This window comes from Caretta caretta, chromosome 1 (genome assembly GCF_965140235.1).
Source record: "Caretta caretta isolate rCarCar2 chromosome 1, rCarCar1.hap1, whole genome shotgun sequence".
Classification (NCBI taxonomy): Eukaryota; Metazoa; Chordata; order Testudines; family Cheloniidae; genus Caretta; species Caretta caretta.
In genome coordinates this window covers 10,725,305-10,745,154 of record NC_134206.1, presented here as the reverse complement: position 1 = coordinate 10,745,154, position 19,850 = coordinate 10,725,305, and the positions used below count along the sequence as shown (strand labels likewise).

General features: G+C 43.1%; 1 protein-coding gene across 4 annotated transcripts in view; it reads right to left on the bottom strand.

The window, feature by feature from the left end:
* SLCO2B1 (solute carrier organic anion transporter family member 2B1) overlaps positions 1-14,043 on the bottom strand; it is a 97,919-nt gene extending 83,876 nt beyond the window's left edge. For 2 of the 4 annotated variants that reach the window (XM_048838787.2, XM_048838797.2), the window contains exon 1: positions 13,951-14,043. The gene's annotated coding sequence lies outside the window, so the exon portion shown is untranslated. Of the gene's footprint in view, positions 1-5,299; positions 5,319-13,286; positions 13,323-13,950 lie in introns of those variants that run through there. The other 2 variants (XM_075125840.1, XM_075125841.1) reach the window with 2 other exon arrangements.
* Between the last annotated feature and the right edge of the window lie 5,807 nt (positions 14,044-19,850).

Here is a 19,850-nt window from a genome sequence, read left to right as displayed (position 1 = left end):
AGCTGTTTAAGAAGAGGTTCTTACACACACTGTGTAAATACAATTCAGGTTTGCATTCAGGGTTCTGTGGGAGATCTCAAAGATCACTTTCCAAATAAGAATGCTTTGCAGTTCCAGTGACACACAGCAGCCTCCTTGTGAGGCTCTCAGTGTGATTTACAAACATAAAGCAAATAAGCATTGCAACTCCTGAGGAAACGGTCCACCAGCTTTAATTAGCTGAACAGGAGTAATTTAGATAATGTTTGTAGAACTGTACATGTTTGTACTCTGTTTAATTAGCTTAACTAGTTAATGTAGAATCCTTCCTTAGAACATACCTGACACCTGGCACAATAGAAAGGCAAACTCTTTATAGTCTCTGGTAGGGATGATCGAGCAGTATTTTCCAGATGGGGTAGATGAGCTCTGTTAGAGACAGGGAAACTTCCCCAGCCCTCCCAAGAGTTTGATGGTAGTATTTTAACAATGGGCTCACAAGAGACCCCAACAGCCTTCTCCAGATTATCGCTGATCAAATGTTTTCTTCCCTTTTCTGCACTTTAGTCTATACCTGAGGCTCTTCATGGTGCAGATGGGCTTGTTTCTATGCAGTGAGTGCTATTTTTCAGGTGCCCACTAGTACTGCAATAGCTGGGGAAGACAGGAAAAAGCTCAGTCTGAGTTGGGTACTTTCCTTTGCTCCTGCTGAGATGTTGACTATAATATTGCAGCAGTTTTCAAGCCCTGATTTTATAAACTGGATTATTGGTAGCCATCCCACTTTGGGCTAAGATCCCATCTCAGTGCACAAGCTAGGGGTTGAGCTAGGTCAGGACAGTGATGGGAGACTTCTGAGGAATCCCCAGGTGCTGTAGCACGTGGTTTTCCCGATTCAGTAGGTGGCATTCTTACTTCTGAACAACTGTCTTCCTGTGGTATTAATGGGCACTGTGTTATCAGAGATTCTGTCTTTCATATGAGAAGTAAGGGCTTGTCTACACTATCCGCCAGGTCAGCGGGCAGCGATCGATCCGGGGGGGGTCGATTTATCGTGTCTAGTATAGACGTGATAAATCAACTGCTAAGCGCTCTCCCTTTGACTCCGGTACTCCACCAGAACGAGAAGCGCAAGCAGAGTCGACGGGAGAGCATCAGCTGTCGACTTACCGCAGTGAAGACATCGCGGTGAGTAGGTCTAAGTACGTCGACTTCAGCTACACTATTCACGTAGCTGAAGTTGCGTATCTTAGATCGACCCCGCGCGGTAGTGTAGACAAGCCCTAACTCTGAGGTCCTGACCACTCATCGTTATTAAAGATACCATGGCACTTTTTACAAGGGATGGGGATGGTTGGTGGAGTGTGTGTGGGGAGTTTGTAGGGAGGGGCTCAATTCTGCTCCCTATTACACCCTAACATTATTGATTTCAAAAGCCAAGAGTGCATTAGTGCTGGAGTTGCAACCAAACTATAATGTTCTGCTTCACTAAATTCCTCCCTTCAATTTAACTTGAATATACAACAGAATTAGGCTATGTCTACACTATTACTTATGTGGGAGAAACTTATGTCTCTCAGGGGTGTGAATATTCCACCTCCCCAGGCAACATAAGTTTTGCCGGCATAAGCACTGGTGTACACAGCGCTGTGTCGGTGGGAGAGCTTCTATTGCGGACATCGCTACCGCCGTTCGTTGGGGGTGGATTAATTATGTCGACGGGAGACATTGGCAGAAAGTGGCTATACAAGAGATTGTACAGCGGGACAGCTGCGCTGCTGTAAGCTCTGTAGTGTAGACATAGCCTTAGCCTTCTCTTCCTGTCCTAAATTGTTGTATAGTGGAAACTTTTGCTGTTATCCAGCTCCTAAGGTCTACCCAAGGTGGCTGCATCCCTGCAATGGGTTAAATGAACCCTATGTGCACAGCTGACATATCACATTAAGACTGCAAAGCACTTGGGACTGACAGGTGCTATATCAATGGAAATTCCCTAAAGGATTAACAACTGCATGAGCTTTCTTGGCTTATATTGGTGGGTTTCAGATTTAATCTTTATACGCATCACTCGTCCAGAGAGCTGTTATCTTATTCTAGCAGCTATTTCCAGCATTTTGTTTATTACCCCCTACTGTAATCTTGTAGCTTTCAAATATGCGGTCTCTTCCTCCTACTCTCTGCCCCTCCCCCCTCCGCCCCAAATAAGAGCCACCACGAATTCATTTCCCTATTCATTTGCTCCGAAAATCAGAATCAGTGAAAAACGGCTGCACCGGGCAGTATTTCAAGGGCAGCAGGCAAAGGTGGCAGATCGATCATTTTAAATAGTGTCATTGACCCTAGCACAAAGCTCTTTACAAAGCAGCATTTCTCCTAGGGGAGCAGAAAACTGTTTACTTATTATATGCTTGAAAGTAAATTCTTAAGCTCTCAAGGAGAAAGTGCTGCTCCCATAAAACTTGCAGGGACTTTCCACGTTTCTGACAGGCGTTAACAGAGCACAGCCAGATGCAAGGGCAACCAGATTTCAGTTCACGCAATCTAGGTCAAAGTTTCATGAACTGATATTTACATTGCAGGGGACTCGGACAAAGGTCCCTCTTGTTTGGTGTCTAAGACGAACAGATATAAAGCACTGAGATAAGCACCCATTTTGTATGCTTCATCTAACTCAGCCAAACCATGGAGAGCTGTGAGAATGGTCCACCAGCCGCTAGTCAAGGTGCTGAAGGTTGGCTCACTTTCCTGTACCAACAATATTGAGGGGGAGTCAGCATATTATGCACATGGGCCTCTCTTAGCCATTTTAGGATTTTAGAGGTACTGGGGCAGACCTTCAGCTACTGTAAATTGTAACAGCTCCAATGGATGCCAGCGGAGAATCTGCCCCATTAACTTTGGGGATGAGAACTTCTCTTAGATGCCATTTTCTCCTTTTTATTTCTGTGTTCTCAGAGGCCCTGAGCCTCAATAACCCCCTCCTCTGGCCTGGGAGGATGTGGTTCCGTCCTAAGTCCATCAATGCAGATCCTTGAATCTATCATGCATGCGTTGCTTGGGAGCAGTACTCCAAACCTTTTGAGGTGGGGGCGGGGGCAAGGTACTGAGCCTAGAATTTGAACTAAGATCTCGAACAAGGCCAGCCTGCTATAGTTATTTTTAAATTACAAAATCTTACTAATGTAAAGTATGACTACCAGGGATTCTGATGTTTTCCTTGCCTAAAGCTCTTATCATTGTACTCTGGATTGCTGCACTTGGGGGGAATGGGTGCAGCGAACCCTGAAGAAACACCCAGCAAAAGTACTGTAGGGAACAATTCTTTAGTGGTAGTGAGATAGATTACCTAGTCTAATACATCTTTTCCATCTATAACTTCTAATATACTAGTCTTGATCCAAGTGCACCATTCTCATTTATTAATAACACTTTTATTAATAGCAGCACAGGTTTTATTAGCTGGGGACTTGAAAAAGGAAACACTCCTGTTAGTACTTGAGCTTAGTGGAGCTTGCGTAAATGGAGAAATAAACGCAGCAAATTAAAGCTCAGCAAGGGACACACACACAGCTTAGAAATATCGAGTTAGCTAGCTTCCTTTTACTAAATTTGTGGATCATTTACAATTTACTAGCTATAAAACTGAAATACTTAAATTTGTGTGTATTAAGTGAAAATTTTCAGTGAAGAGGACAAGCTACCTTACCAATAAATATAGATGACATACTATACATGACATCTTCTCCTTGGAATAAGAAAGAAAATGGATTTAAACATGTATCCAAAGACTGGTACCCAAACAGTACCCAACAGACAGCAAGGGAGTGAACGCTAGCTAAGACTAACTTTATAACTCTTTATAATGGAAATTATTACAAGGATATTGGAGAAATCCCATAGAAATGAAAATAAAAATGAAAGAAACTATTTTTGGATTTTTTTAAGCCATCATGAGACATAAGAAGTTATTTAAAAGAAAGAGGAACGCGTCCTCTGCTGTAAACTTGTGTTGTTAATAAATATGGACCGAAAATAATACTCTTGGTTCAGGAGATTTAACAAAGCCACATTTAACAATTGAGCTCTATTGTTATAATGAGCCATCATATCCTGCAGCACCTTTTGATTTTCTTTGGCAGTCTCCTATCCAAATACTCCTGGACCTACAGTAGGTTAGCTAATGAGATTTAACTAGGTCACAGCCTGAAGTGATATGAATGCACCAGAAACACCAATTTAAAATAATTTGGTTGCGGTTAAGACAATTATAAACTGAAAATATACACAAATCTTCCCATGGTACCCTCTCACCTGCTGCCCACTCTGCCTATCAGTTCTGCCTGCCCTGCCAAACTTTTCCTTACATCTAATCCTAGCAGAAGAATAGCTGTGCAATTATTCCTCTACATTGTGTGCATGTTAAGGCACCACACAATGGGGTTCTTAACCCCAAGAAGATAAAGGTATGTAGGAAGAGTATGTGGCAAAAGCCATTGGCTGAGTATCACTGTATTAGTTAGTTATAGATTTATGTACAAATCAATGTAAATCACTAGTTTACAGACACAATATTAACTTAGGGCATGTCTGCACTGCAAAATGAAGTCAACCTAACTTATGTTGGCATACAGCTGCTGCCGTAGTTACGTCGCTTGTGCTTGGTCCCCACCAGAAGCGCTTGCACCAATTGAACTGTCTGTGTGGGGCATTATGGGATGGCTTCTGAAAGCCAGCAACAGTCGATGTAAGTCTCCGCTGACACTGCGTCGACCTAACTGCATCGACATTGACTCTACGTGTCTTGTGGAGGTGGAGTTATTAAGTAGGTGCAGCAGGTAAGTTATGTCAGTGGGAGCTAAATTTTAGAGTAGACACTTCCATAGTTTGATGGACATAAGCTGCCTTGCGTTGATCTAACTCTGTAGTGTAGACCAGGGCTTAATAAGCCACATTTCAGCTAGAGGTGTCTGAGCCAGGTGAGTACTGGGAATGAGAAGTGAACAGGAGAGAGAGTGGATTGCATACTAGTCAGAGGAAAGAAGATTGAGGAAATTAGGACCAGCTCTAAGTTCATTGGTGCTTTAGGTAATGCCTCTGTACTGGGAGGCTGGTTGTCAGGAGCAGGTGTGGAGTGATTGCAGGCCTGAGTTCCAGGTTGGTTCCTGAGGGAGTGTAGTGGCTGGTGTAGGGGGTACTGGATAGTGAGGGACTTTTGTACATCACATGGAATGTATTTGGAAAAGACGTGTGCACAAAATGAAAGGAGCTGAAGTGACTTTATGTTCAGGATCCTCATCTGCTCACCTTCCTGCTTTCCTACCTGTTGGTCTGTAACTGTGGCAGACGGTGCCATGCCAGGCATTAGAATGTGCGCTCTTCAGGACAGGGAGTGAGTCTGTGTTTGTAAGATGGATACAATGAATAAACAACAATAACAAAGGCAGTTCCTGTTTTCTTGATGTTTCCTGGGTTGTTCTTGATCCAGTTTTCCATCCCCTCCCCCCAGCATCTCTATCTATCCTTAAATACCACTCTTTAGGGCAGGGTACTTATCTTCTGGCCATCTGGTCTCCTCCTGTGATTATTATTTATTATGTGTACTCTGGTTGTGCCTAGAGGCCAGGACCCCATTGTGCTAGGGACTGTACCTGTTCTATTGTATTGTATATAGGTTCTTATATCATGCTCATTGTTGTAGTATGTGAGCATTTTCCAGTAGTGTGTTAAGTGACGTGACGTGTGGATTGTTCTTTCATCCTCTTCCCATGTGAAGAACTGTGTGTTCAATGAAGTGTTTAGTTTTAGTAGGGGTGGTTGTTGTTATGCAATGCACAGACAATCCAGGAAGTTTTTGGAGAGTGTTGGGGACAACTTCCTGGTACAAGTGCTGGAGGAACCAAGTAGGGGCCGTGCTCCTCTTGACCTGCTTCTTACAAACGGGAAGAATTGGTAGGGGAAGTAGAAGTGGATGGCAACCTAGGTAACAGCGACCATGAGATGGTTGAGGTCAGGATCCTGACAAAAGGAAGAAAGAAGTGTAGCAATATATGGATCCTGGACTTAGAATCATAGAATATCAGGGTTGGAAGGGACCCCTGAAGGTCATCTAGTCCAACCCCCTGCTCGAAGCAGGACCAATTCCCAGTTAAATCATCCCAGCCAGGGCTTTGTCAAGCCTGACCTTAAAAACCTCTAAGGAAGGAGATTCTACCACCTCCCTAGGTAACGCATTCCAGTGTTTCACCACCCTCTTAGTGAAAAAGTTTTTCCTAATATCCAATCTAAACCTCCCCCACTGCAACTTGAGACCATTACTCCTCATTCTGTCATCTGTCATCACTTCAGAAAAGCAGCCTTAGACTCCCTTAGGGAACTGATGGGCAGGATCCCCTGGGAGGCTAATATGAGGGGAAAAGGAGTCCAGGAGAGTTGGCTATATTTTAAAGAAGCCTTATTGAGGGTGCAGGAACAAACCATCCCGATGTGCAGAAAAAACAGCAAATGTGGCAGGAGACCAGCTTGGCTTAACAGTGAAATCTTCGGTGAGCTTAAACTCAGAAAGGAAGCTTACAAGACATGGAAATTTGTACAGGTGACTAAGGAGGAAATTTCTTTGAAAATTCATGGTGATCAGGGGAGGTCCTGGACGATTGGAAAAAAGAAAATATAGTGCCCATATTGAAAAAAGGGAAGAAAGAGAACCCGAGGAACTGCAGACCGGTCAGCCTCACTTCCGTCCTTGGCAAAATCATGGAACAGGTCCTCCAGGAATCCATTTTGAAGCACTTGGAGGAAAGGAAGGTGACAGTCAACATGGATTCACCAAGGGCATGTCATGCCTGACTAACAAAATTGCCTTCTATGATGAGATAACTGGCTCTGTGGATATGGGGAAATCGGTGGATTTGATATATCTTGACTTTAGCAAAGCTTTTGATTCGGTCTCCCACAGTATTCTTGCCAGCAAGTTAAAGAAGTATGGATTGGATGAATGGACTATAAGGTGGATAGAAAGCTGGCTAGATTGTCGGGCTCAACAGGTAGTGATCAACGGCTCAATGTCTAGTTGGCAGCCGGTATCAAGCGGAGTGCCCCAGGGGTCAGTCCTGGGGCCAGTTTTGTTCAACATCTTTATTAATGATCTGGATGATGGGATTAATTGCACCCTCAGCAAGTTCGCAGATGACACTGAGCTGTGGGGAGAAGTAGATATGCTGGAGGGTAGGGATAGGGTCCAGAGCGACCTAGACAAATTGGAGGATTGGGCCAAAAGAAATCTGATGAAGTTCAACAAGGACAAGTGCAGAGTCCTGCACTTAGGACGGAAGAAACCTTTGCAACACTACAGGCTGGGGACCGACTGGCTCGGCAGCAGTTCTGCAGAAAAGGACCTGGGGATTACAGTGGACAAGAAGCCAGATACGAGTCAGAAGTGTGTCTTTGTTGCCAAGAAGGTCAACAGCATATTGGGCTGTATTAGTAGGAGCATTGCCAGCAGATTGAGGCAAGTGATTATTCCCCTCTATTTGGCACTGGTTAGGCCACACCTGGAGTATTGCGTCCAGTTTTGGTCCCCCCACTACAGAAGGGATGTGGACAAGTTGGAGAGAGTCCAGCGGAGGGCAATGAAAATGATCAGGGGGCTGGGGCACATGACTTACAAGGACAGGCTGAGGGAACTGGGCTTAGTTAGTCTGAAGAAGAGAAGAGTGAGGGGGGATTTGATAGCAGCCTTCAACTATCTGAAGGGGGGGTTCCAAAGAGAATGGAACTAGGCTGTTCTCAGTGGTGGCAAATGACAGGACAAGGAGCAATGGTCTCAAGTTGCAGTTGGGGAGGTCTAGGTTGGATATTAGTAAACACTATTTCACTAGGCGGGTGGTGAAGCACTGGAATGGGTTACCTAGAGAGGTGGTGTAATCTCCATCCTTAGAGGTTTTTAAGGCCTGGCTTGATAATGCCCTGGCTGGGATGATTTAGTTGGTGTTGGTCCTGCTTTGAGCAGGGGGTTGGACTAGATGACCTCCTGAGGTCTCTTCCAACCCTGATCTGCTATGATTCTATGTACATGTTGCTATATGCTTGTACAAGCGAAGGCAGGTCAAAAACTGCCTCGCACTTGGAGCGGAAGGTGGTGAGATTTGTAATGGTCCTTAGTAACATGAGCTGTTCATTTCACAGTCTGGCACCAGCCTCCAAGAAAGCTCTGTCTCCTGCACAGATGATCTTTATGCATGTATTTTGCAAACATATAATATCGATCTAACTCTCTACATGGTGGTTTAATCTGCACTAGAGGAATGTAAATTCTAATATGCACTAATGTGTTGCACACTAATATGCCCATGTGAACTCTGCTTTCAAACACTATTACATTGAGAGGCACTTGGGAACTTTGAGTGTGCACCAGGAGGGGCCACACTGGCCCGTTATAGAACACAATAGGCTACTGCAGACTAAAGCACCATGTAGACAAACTCAGAGAGACAGCCTCTGCCCCAAACAGCATTCTGGAGATAGGCTTCTGACCCATGACGTTCTTCCGGCCCATTGCGTGGTTCTGCAATAGAATTCATACAGGAGCCATGGAACTCTCCTTGCAACATGGTATCCCATGTGGCCACTTACTCAACGCCTAAAGCTCACCTTGGAGGAAACAGATTAAGGAAAGAAGGAGGGGCTGGTTTTGTAACTGGTAATTAGTATAGAGAATAGTCCTAAGCACTGGGCACCTCAGGCAGTGCTGATCTGAGCAACATAGCCGCAGTAAATTGCACAGACAGTTCACATTCAAGGTAATTTGTGGTTGTCACTCTACACCAAAGCCACTCACAACTTCATGGAGACTCCAGGGAATAAAACTCCTGCTGCTAACGCTCCTGTTATGTGGGCTCAGGGAGAATCACCTGTTGTTTATAGTAGTATAGGACTCCGACTCACAGCTGAGCACTTTTGATTCCATCTAGCAGAGGGCAGTGGTACACATACATACATCGGCAGCTCAACACACTACAGTTTTGTTTTGTGTCTTTCATACAACCTCAATCCCCAAAAGCTCATGGAGTTGAATCCACCAGTCATGTCCAAAGATAAACAATTAAAAATAGCAGAGAGAAGGAAATGAGGAGGTTACACACAAGGCAGAAGAGAAATCCTTTTGCTGACACTTGAAATCTCAGCATGTTACATAAATGGAGAAGATGGGTATTATGCAATATCAACCTGTTTGAATAATTTCTCAAGACAAAGCTTCCCCATTGTGTTGATTATTCTGTAGCAGATTTTACACTCCTGTCTTCATGCATCTGAAAAAGTGGGGTTTTTACCCACAAAAGCTTATGCCCAAATAAATCTGTTAGTCTTTAAGGTGCCACCTGACTCCTCATTGTTTTTGTGGATACAGACTAACACAGCTACCCCTCTGATAGTCCTGTCTTCATGACCATGTTTACTTTACAAAATTTTCAAAGCAGCGTGTCTAAAGGTTGGCTCTAACAAAGGGATATGTAGAGTCAGTATTTTGACAACCTCCAGAAGCAGGATGCCTTGTGCTGACACACAGCATTCCCATTACAGCCTCAGGACGTAACCAGGACTAGTGGTTTTTGCTAGCTGATGTTTGTTCTGAAGTTCAATCCACTTTGATGAGTGTTGATGAGTTAGTGGTTGTCTGGTTTTTGTTTTGTTTTTGTGAGGGTCATATTGCATAACTAGTACTAGCTGAAGTCAGCCCCAGGACAGGCAGAAACCAGACAAACTGCCTATTTCAGTCCTAGGTTTCTCTCAAGTATAATCTTTCCCTCAAGTCCAAATTCTGTGGTGTATTAGCATTTGCAGTGCTGACAGATGACAGACTGTATTCTAGGCTAAGGGTACTGTCATAGGGTGATTGGCCCCTTTAAGGGGAGAAGGGGTCACCTACACTGTGCTATATTTAATTAGCTGCTTCCCAGCCTGAGAAGACAGGACTACAGAAGATCATGTGATAGTCTAATGGTCCCCTGTGTCTTATAAAAAAGACTGAGAGAGATCAGCCCGGGAGGATCCACAAGGAGTGGGAGGGCTCATGTAGAAGGCCCCGAGCCAGGGTCTGCAGGAGGCTGGGTACTCCAAGGGATCCCACTTGGGGAACAAGTGCTCTATACCAGATCAGGGGAAATACTCTGAAAGGTAGTACAGAAGGGACTAGGAAAAGGGACCAGAGGGCAGGCTGAAGAAAAGTTCTGAAGAACAAAGGACTATTTTTGTTTGGGACTTTTTTGTTGGACTTTCGCTACCTTGGAAAGGGTTAAGTTTATCACTTGGTTGTAAGGGCTGAACCATATCTCCAACACAGACCAGTGTCTGGAAAGCTGAGGAGACCAACATCAAGGATGGAAACTGAGGAAGGGAGTGCGAGCTCCATCATACTGTGTTATAGGGCAGCCATACCCAATGACAGCTACCAAATTATTTCAGTAGCAACCTTAAGACAGCATTTCGACCCAGGTCCCCAAATATGAGCAATTACTGCAGTAACTCTTTGTATCACTCCCTCATGGCTTTAATTCTGACTATTTCTTATGTTAGGTCTCTGCGAGGGTCCTCAGCCTGCCTTACTATATTTACCATCCTGCTCCAAAGATGCCCTGCTGTGCCTCACTATAGCCCTGCTCCAGTGCTCTGCTAAAGAAGGAGGCAAGAATCAGGTTTTAATTAATATCTGACCTGTTTGTGTTCCTGGGCTGAAGGAAGTCAATGGGGTTGCACAAGGTGTAAGTCAATGAACAGTTTGTGCACTTGTTTCACACCCACCGCCTGGGTCAGTTTGGATTTTTGCATGCACATGCATTGTGGGCAGAACCAAGGATTTTTAGTTCCCCAAACCAAACTCTACTCCCGCTTTGGCTAAAGGAGAATCTTCTTTAGTTGCAGTAATATTAGGCTTTCTAGCCTCTCTAGTTTGCTGCCACTAGATACAAAATATAGATACAAAAAATAGATAGCCACAGAGATACAAAACCTTTTAGCAATTCTGATGCCATCCAGCTGAGGGCAGTTGTGCATATGCCTACCTGCCCACATATTGGGAGAGTGAGAGAAGCAAAACCTAGTTTTATAAAGATTTTAAGAAGTACTTTCCTTCATTCACAGTCTAAAGGAAAGTCCAGGCTGTCACTCAGATTCTCTCCCTTGTAGACTGACACTGAATGGGTATTATCATGTTTGGGAGAGGTTACAAATAGAAGGGACTGGTTATGATTTTCTGCTCACTGTACGGTAGTTGTATATCAACAACAATCCTGAAGAGCTAGGAACTGCCGGAAGAGGGTTCTCTGTTAATACTTTTTATGGCTATGGCATCTTCTGTCTGAGGGGCTCAAACATTTGCTCATTGAGTCTCACAGCTCCCGTGTGCGGTAGGCAATTTTACAGATGCAGGAATCTGAGGCACAGAAAAGTGACAGCTCAGATCCAAAAAGAGATTTGTGCATTACAATGCTCAGCATCACAACACCTAAGTTTTAGGTGCCTAGAAAATCACAGGACTAACAGCACCAGCCACTGAGTTAGGTGCTTAAGCCCCCTATACAATGGATGGGGAGAGTTAAGTGCTTAACTATACAATCCACAAAAGCCAGCATGCTAAGCATGGAGCTGCCTGAGCCATCCAATAGGAGATGCCAAGGAGAGGAGGCTGTCCTAAGCCACACCCATCTCATAGAGATAGGCACTTAAATCAAGGCTATAGGGAGGCACCTATCGCTGCTTGCAATCCACAGCCAGGAACCCCTGCACTGAAGTGACACGGCTTAGGTGCCTAAGTTATTTCTTGTGAGAAGTAGTGAGGCAGGCACCTAAATCCCTGCAAACTTGTCAGATGAGGAGGTGGTGCCATCACCCACCATATAACATTTAACTCAGTGGTTAGAGAGCTCACCTAGGATGTGAAAGGTCAGATTCAATTCCTCACTCTGCCTGAGGGGGAGAGAATTTGAACAGGATCTCCCACACCTCTCGGAGTGCTCTAACTATGGGATGTTCTGATGGGGAGTGTCCCTCAATCTCTCCTGGTGAAGCTGTTCCACTGTGGATAAATACTTAGAGTCATTGACCAGAGTGAAACAAGGTAGTCTGGTAGTTAGGGCATCCACTTAAGAGGCGGGAGATCCAGTCCCTCTCCTCCAAAGACTCTTTAATCATTTATACACAGTTGAGGCACCTACAGGATTGGGAGACATCTAAAAGGCTATTTTGTGGGTTGCAGTGATGCCTAAAACTGGGAATCGGGTGCCTAAGTACCATTGTGGATCTTAAGCCTAAGTCACACAGGCAGTCTGCGGAAAACAGGGGATTAAACCTTCATCTCCCATTTCCAAAACACGAGGGTCACCGTTTGTCTCCCTTGATAATGCTAGGTGAAAATGGAACAGTGGCATCTGTAAAATGTTTTACAGTAGTGCTGTAGTTCAGAGCCTTTCCCCTAAAGCTCAACAGATCAAGGGCAGCCAAGTTTAGCAGTGACTGAAAGTCATTACCAACTGATGACTATTCAGTGTCCTTTGTGAAAAGAGTTGGATGACTCTTAGTCCAGTCCCTAGGGGACAGACATCCCCCTCATAAAAACTACCACCACAACTGGTATCATTGTCTCCCTGGCCCTGAAAGAAAATTTCAGCTGAAACATTTATATGGAGAAGAAGAATATCTAAAGTTCTAACAGTTAATGGTAGCAAAGGAAAATAGCACAGGAGATACAACGTCATGTTTCTGGGTTTAAATTATCTCGAATTATTAAGGACAGGGGAAAACCTTCATGGGAAGCAGTTTATCCCACATCTGGCTATTGTGAGGCTCTTATTTTCCCTTTGAAGCATCACATACTGGCAACTGTCAGAGACAGGGTACTGGACTACATAGCTGGAGCTCTGGTCTGAACCAGCATGGCAATTCTATATTTCTGTGACCAAGGACTGGACGAGTTGTGGAGAGCAAAGCACTCTCTCCACCCTAGAGTTGAGCCAACTAAGTCAAGGCTGAGAAAGATTGCTGGGACAATGCAGGGGAACCTGCACTGAAACTGCTATACTGCTAAACTGCTTGTTCTGTGAATTGAAGACTCCGCTCTCCAAAGCTAATAATTCCACCCCATTCGCCGGCAGGCTGTTCACATAATAAATAAACGTGCTGCAACATAGCATGATGTTCACTCTGTACACCTGTCATGCAGCCACTGGAGCTGCTGGGATCACTGTCACCATACAGTCTGTGTGGAGATGCAGCTCCGCTAGATTAATGCTTGATTTTTCTGTCACTCTAACACCTACCAGCTCCTTGTCACAGTCTTTGTCATCTGGCCAAGGAGATGAAGCAGCAACATGCTCCTTAATTGATTAGATGAGTCTCTGGTCAGGAATCCAGTCCAAGTCCCTCTCCTTGCAATACAGAGCACTATTTCCATGTCACCAACTTCAGGGGTTAAATATACTCAGACATAGGAAACGGCTTATGTCTCCCTAGAAATCCACCCTGCTCTAAAATAAATGCAAGACATCAGAAAAGTGAGTCTGGGTTAGTGAAATCTCCTACAGTGAAATGACTTTCTTGAACAACACTGGAACTTTTGTTCTATTTCACTAGATTATTTCACTCCAAGTGGGTTATGCCTAAGGCTGCAGCGTAAAAGTATGGTTGTTTTGTTAGAACAAGAGACTCAAAGAAATAAAACAAGAACAGAGAACTCCTCATGGAACAAACAGTACAGAACATTTGTGCCCACTCCCTCTTTTTGAGCTGCTAAGAAATCCAAGTCCTGCACAGTCTAAGAAGTTGTATAAAAGTAACCCACTGGGGAAAGCAGCTCAGGCAGCTACGGATTTATAGACACATGAGCTGTGCTGAGGTCTGAATCTGGAGGAAAAACCAAAACAAGTTAAGCAACAAGCAGCTCAATTACCTTCTTTCTTATAACAAAGCACTCGGGATACTCACAATTTCTAGACACCCTTTTTCATAGTCTCAGTGCTGCTGTAGCAAACAACATTCCTCAGCCCATGTGTTTTCTAGCCATAGACTACTTTAGTTTTCAGCGTGGGGCGGGGTGTTTGTGTGGAGGGGAGGGACTTAGCGTATGCTTCTGATTTGAAATTGCCAAAAGTTTTTTTTCTAACTTTCAATTTTGCGATCTGTCTGTCTGCACTCGGATTTTCTGTGATTTGTGTTGGTTTTAAGCCTTTTATTTACACATTTTTGGAGCCAAAAATTTCAGAGGCTGTTTGTTTGTTTGAATTTTTAGCCAATAACTTTGAAAATGTAATAGCTCTTGATTTAAAAAAAAATCCCAACAAAAACAGCAATCTTTGCTCTTATTCTATCCATATTGCAAAATTCCTGTTTCTCACCCCTTCCCCTCATATATTGCTAGGATCCACCTCATGTTGGATTATCAACCCTCCAGGATTGCCCTGGAGTCTCCAGGAATTAAAAATTAATCTTTCATTAAAGATTATGTCATGTGATGAAACCTCCAGGAATATGTCTAACCAAAATTGGCAACCCTAATCTGATGTGCTTTGTTCATCATATTTGACTTATTCTAATTTGTTACTTGTGGCTTTCTAAGATGCAGTGTTGGTTATGCATTTGTGATTTAGAGCATTTGTTTCTATAACTAATCACTATAACATTTTCAGATAAGAACAAGAGAAAATAAAGTACAGACACCACCAGCTAAATCTGTCAAGGGAGAACAGGGATTTCTCTCTTCAAGCTTGTCATTTTAAAAAATTGTTTACAGTGTTCATTGAGTACACACTGATCCACTGGAATTAGTGGTCTTCTCACTTTTATTTGCTTATATATCAAGGACACACACACTTCATGCAGTATTTTATATTTTTCCATGTAGAGATGGTCTCTAACCAGGACTCCCAATCTAAGCAGCCTCTAACTTTACAAGGGGTGGGGAGGTCATTTCAAATTGGAATCCAAATTTAGTAGCCTGCACCTATATCTTTAATAGGCTGACCCAAACTTTCCTCGACTTTAGCGGGGCCTGTATCTGAACTTTGGTGTCAAATGTTCATCAGTGCTCAGTTACCAGCACAATCGTTCACTGCAGATTATAGATTAGATCTAATAGATTAGATTAGATTAGATATCTGGCAGCGGTTGTGCTGACACCTGTATTTATCAAGCTAATCAGGATTGTTTCATATATACTCTGTCCTCCTCCTCCATCTATTTGTTTTATCCATCTGCTTTTATTTCATCATGCTTTTCAATTGGGACAGGGTGTGTACATCATAGCACCACAGGGTCCTGATCCCTAATCAGGTTCTCTAGGTGCAACTGTAATAGAGGTAATAAGAAATAACTTTTGAGAGCTATAAATAGGGACATTTAGGAATGGGGAGGAAAAAGACACACCTTCCAACTCCACTGAAGTACAGAGGCTAGCTGGCCTTTTTTGGAAGGAAAATATGTGCAGAATGGAAAATATTTTCCTAAAAATAAGGACGGCTGGACCCTCTTAAATAGGGAGAGTGCACTACTCCCATGCCTTGTTTTACCTTTTAGACAAGAAGAAAACCTATTCTGATAGTTAAAACACAACCTGGGATTCAGGAATTCTGGTTTCTACTCCCTACTCTGCCACTGACTCGTTGCTTGGCCTTGGCCAAGTCACTTAACCTCATCTGTAAAATGGAGGTAACACTTCCCAGAGTAAGGTAAAGTTTAACTTTTTAATGTCAGGAAAGTGCTTGGAAAGTTTAGATGAAAAGCACTAGAGAAATGCAGCATATTAATATTGACCTTAAATGTCAAATGCAGACCTAGTATGAATGGGAACAACTCCACTGAAGTTAGTGGGACAAGTTCACCCACTGCATTCAATATAATTACACTTGGTTATGCCAGTGGTGAATTTAGCCCCAAGTGGCTGCACCTGCTTACACCAGGATTGGGCATGGCCCTATGTATTTTGGTCCTGAGACATAGCTGAGGTGGCCTTTGACAGGTTTGGAGATTTGGTTCAGATAAGCACCCAGACATATGGATGCTTATCCTAGTCCCTTCTGCTAAACTGGGTGTAAATGTCAACAGACAATGGCAATATGAGCAGTAGTTGCCCCTGATTTACTATGTACCGTGCTAATTAGGTTCCTTGGGAGGGAGGAAGAGATTAGATACACAGTACATGCTGCTTTTTCTGCTTATCTTTTCCTGGTGCGTAATTTTTATTTCTGTTTGGAACAACTGGGGCCCAGTTGTTTTGGAAGCTACAGAATTAAAATATTGGTTGTCATTTTGAAATGGGTCAAAGTCAGAACCTTGTTATCAAATCCTCATATTTGGTGGATCAGGTAAAATAAGACCCACAGCTGAGCAAGCCCGAGTTTTGATTCTACGAAATCCAAACCATCCCGTTTTCCATATTAATGTATTCAAGATTCTTTTATTTGTCTCTGCCTCCTTTTAGCATAAAATGAGGATCTCAGTGGATGATCTCAGAGACATTTTCTCAATACAGTTCACTAGACACCCCCTGAGTTTCCTGACTTTCATTCTAGGACATCAAAACCTATTGACACACTGCTTCTTCCACATATATTCTTAAGGAGTCCACAGGATACACTACAATTAACTTAGGCTTGTATAAAGACTGGAAGTGGATGGGTCATTACACAAAGTAAAACTATTCCCCCCCCCCCGCCCACTGTTCCTCAGACGTTTTTGTCAACTGATGGAAATGGCCCACCTTGATTTTCACGACAAAAGGTTTCCCCCCCACCCCCCCACTCTCCTGCTGGTAATAGCTCACCTTACCTGATCACTTTCATTACAGTGTGTATGGTAACACCCATTGTTTCATGTTCTCTGCGTATATAAATCTCCCCACTGTATTTTCCACTGAATGCATCCGATGAAGTGAGCTGTAGCTCACGAAAGCTTATGCTCTAATAAATTGGTTAGTCTCTAAGGTGCCACAAGTCCTCCTTTTCTTTTTGCGGATACAGACTAACATGGCTACTACTCTAAAACGTGACCTATTTAGGATCATGCTGTCTGACTGTAAGTTCCTTGGAGCAGAGTCCATTGTTTTGTACAGTACCCAGCATGCTGTTGGTTTATAAAAAATAGTATTAATAATTTAGAAATGATACTTGAGAAGAGAGAGGGTAACAGACTCAGTTAAAAGTGCAAATACGTGGAACTGTTCTACTTTGACTGTAAGTACAATCTTCAAGGAAGGAAGCTTACTGCAGGCCCACAGTCTGGTGCTTTATTCCTTCAGCAATGCTGCCACCTAGGGACAAAGAACAGGAGGACTTGTGGCACCTTAGAGACTAACCAATTTATTTGAGCATGAGCTTTCGTGAGCTACAGCTCACTTCATCGGGTGCATACTGTGAAACTGCAGAAGACATTATATACACAGAGACCATGAAACAAGCAGGAGAGTGAGTTTGTGTGTGTGTGTGGGGGGGGGTGTGAGAAAACCTGGATTTATGCTGGAAATGGCCCACCTTGATTTTCATACACATTGTAGGGAGAGTGGTCACTTTGGATAAGCTATTACCAGCAGGAGAGTGAGTTTGTGTGTGTGGTTTTTGGAGGGGGGGGGGTGAGAAAACCTGGATTTGTGCTGGAAATGGCCCACCTTGATTATCATACACATTGTAAAGAGAGTGGTCACTTTGGATGGGCTATTACCAGCAGGAGAGTGAGTTTGTGTGTATGTGTTTTTGGGGGGGTGGGGTGAGAAAACCTGGATTTGTGCTGGAAATGGCCCACCTTGATTTTCATACACATTGTAAGGAGAGTGGTCACTTTGGATGGGCTATTACCAGCAGGAGAGTGAGTTTGTGTGTGTGGTTTTTTTTGGGGGGGGGGGGGTGAGAAAACCTGGATTTGTGCTGGAAATGGCCCACCTTGATTATCATACACATTGTAAAGTGAGTGGTCACTTTGGATGGGCTATTACCAGCAGGAGAGTGAGTTTGGGGGGGGGAGGGGGGCGGAGGGTGAGAAAACCTGGATTTGTGCTGGAAATGGCCCAACTTGCTGTTTATATTGGTGACCTTCTCTGACCAATATAACAGGCCTTGATCCTGCAAAGACATATGTGTGTGTGTTGTTAGTTCATAGAATATATGTGTGTGATTGACTTTACATACCATGAGTTAGTCTCATTGACATAAACAGAAATAACTCCTTTTAAAAAATGCTTAATTTTTTAAAAATAGCCGAGGGGAGCTAATAAAGACTGATGAATGTGGGAAGTCTGAAATACCTGAGTCTTGAGAGCTTTAAGTTAATGTTTATGGACATGAAATGCTTTTAATAAAAAGTATTCATATTTATTTCATAACAGTGCGATTTTTCCTTATCGGGAGTTTTCTAGTGTTGAGTCTTCCAAAAGAAGAGGTGGAAGCACCATTGCTTCAGAAGAGATTATAAAGCCAAAGCGATCGTCTTGTCTGATCTCCTGTGTAATACATCCCATTGGACTTCCCTGAATTAATTCCTGTTTGAATTACAGCAGATTCTTTAGCCATATAAATAAAAAGAAAACAAGGAAAGAAGAAGTGGGACCACTAAACACTGAGGATGGGGTGGAGATTAAAGATAATCTAGACACGGCCCAACACCTACTAGAATACTATGCCTAAATTTGTAATGAGGGTAATGAGGATTTTAAGAATAGTGGCAGGGTGGAGAATGAAAATTAGGATATGGAAGTAGAAATGACCACATCCGAAGTGGAAGTCAGACTCAAACAGCATAATGGGACCAAATCTGGAGCCTGGATAATTTCCATCCAAGAATATTAAAGAAACTGGTAAATCCACTAGCAAGGATTTTTAATGAATCTGTAAACTCAGGGGTTGTACCCTATGACTGGAGAATTGCTAATATAGTACCCATTTTTAAGAAAGGAAAGAAAAAAGTGATCCAGGAAACTATAGGCCCATTAGTTTGACCTCAGTTCTATGGAAGGTTATGGAATAAATTTTGAAAGAAAAAGAGAAAGTAGTCAAGGCCACAGAGGTAAATGGTAATTGGGATAAAATACAACATGGTGTTAGAAAAGGTAGGTCATGCCACACCAGCCTAATCTCTTTGAGAAGATAACTGGGTTTTTTTAGATAAATAAAATGCAGTAGATCTAGTCTACCTGGATTTCAGTATGGTATTGGGTACAGTCCCACATGGGAAATTATTAGTTAAATTGGAGAAGATGGGGATTAATCTGAAAATTGAAAGGTGGATAAGGAATTGTTTAAGGGGGACAACTGGTCACACTGAAAGGTGAACTGTCAGGTTGGAGGGAGGTTACTAATGGAGTTCCTCAGGGACTGGTCCTGGGACCAATCTTATTTAACATTTTCATTATTGACCTTGGCACAAAAAGTGGGAGTGTGCAGATAAAATTTGCAGATGACATAAAGTTGGGAAGTATTCACAATACAAAGGAGGATCAGAATAGCATACAAGAAGAGCTGAATGACCTTGAAAACTGGAGTTATAGAAATGGGATGAAATTTAATAGTGCAAAGTACAAGGTCATGAATTTAGGGACTAACAGCAAGAATTTTTGCTATAACCTGGGGACTTATCAGTTGGAAGCAACAGAGAAGGAGAAAGACCTAGGTGTATTGGTTGATCACAGGATGACTATTAGCTGCCAATGTGATGCAACCATGAAAAAAGGCTAATGCAATCCTAGGATGCATCAGGAGCGATATTTCCAAGAGATGGGGAAGGGTCATTACCATGATACAAGGCACTGGTGAGACCTCATCTGGAATGCTGTGTGCATTTCTCGTTTCCCATGTTTAAGAAAGATGAATCCAAACAGGAATTGGTGCAGAGAAGGGCTGCTA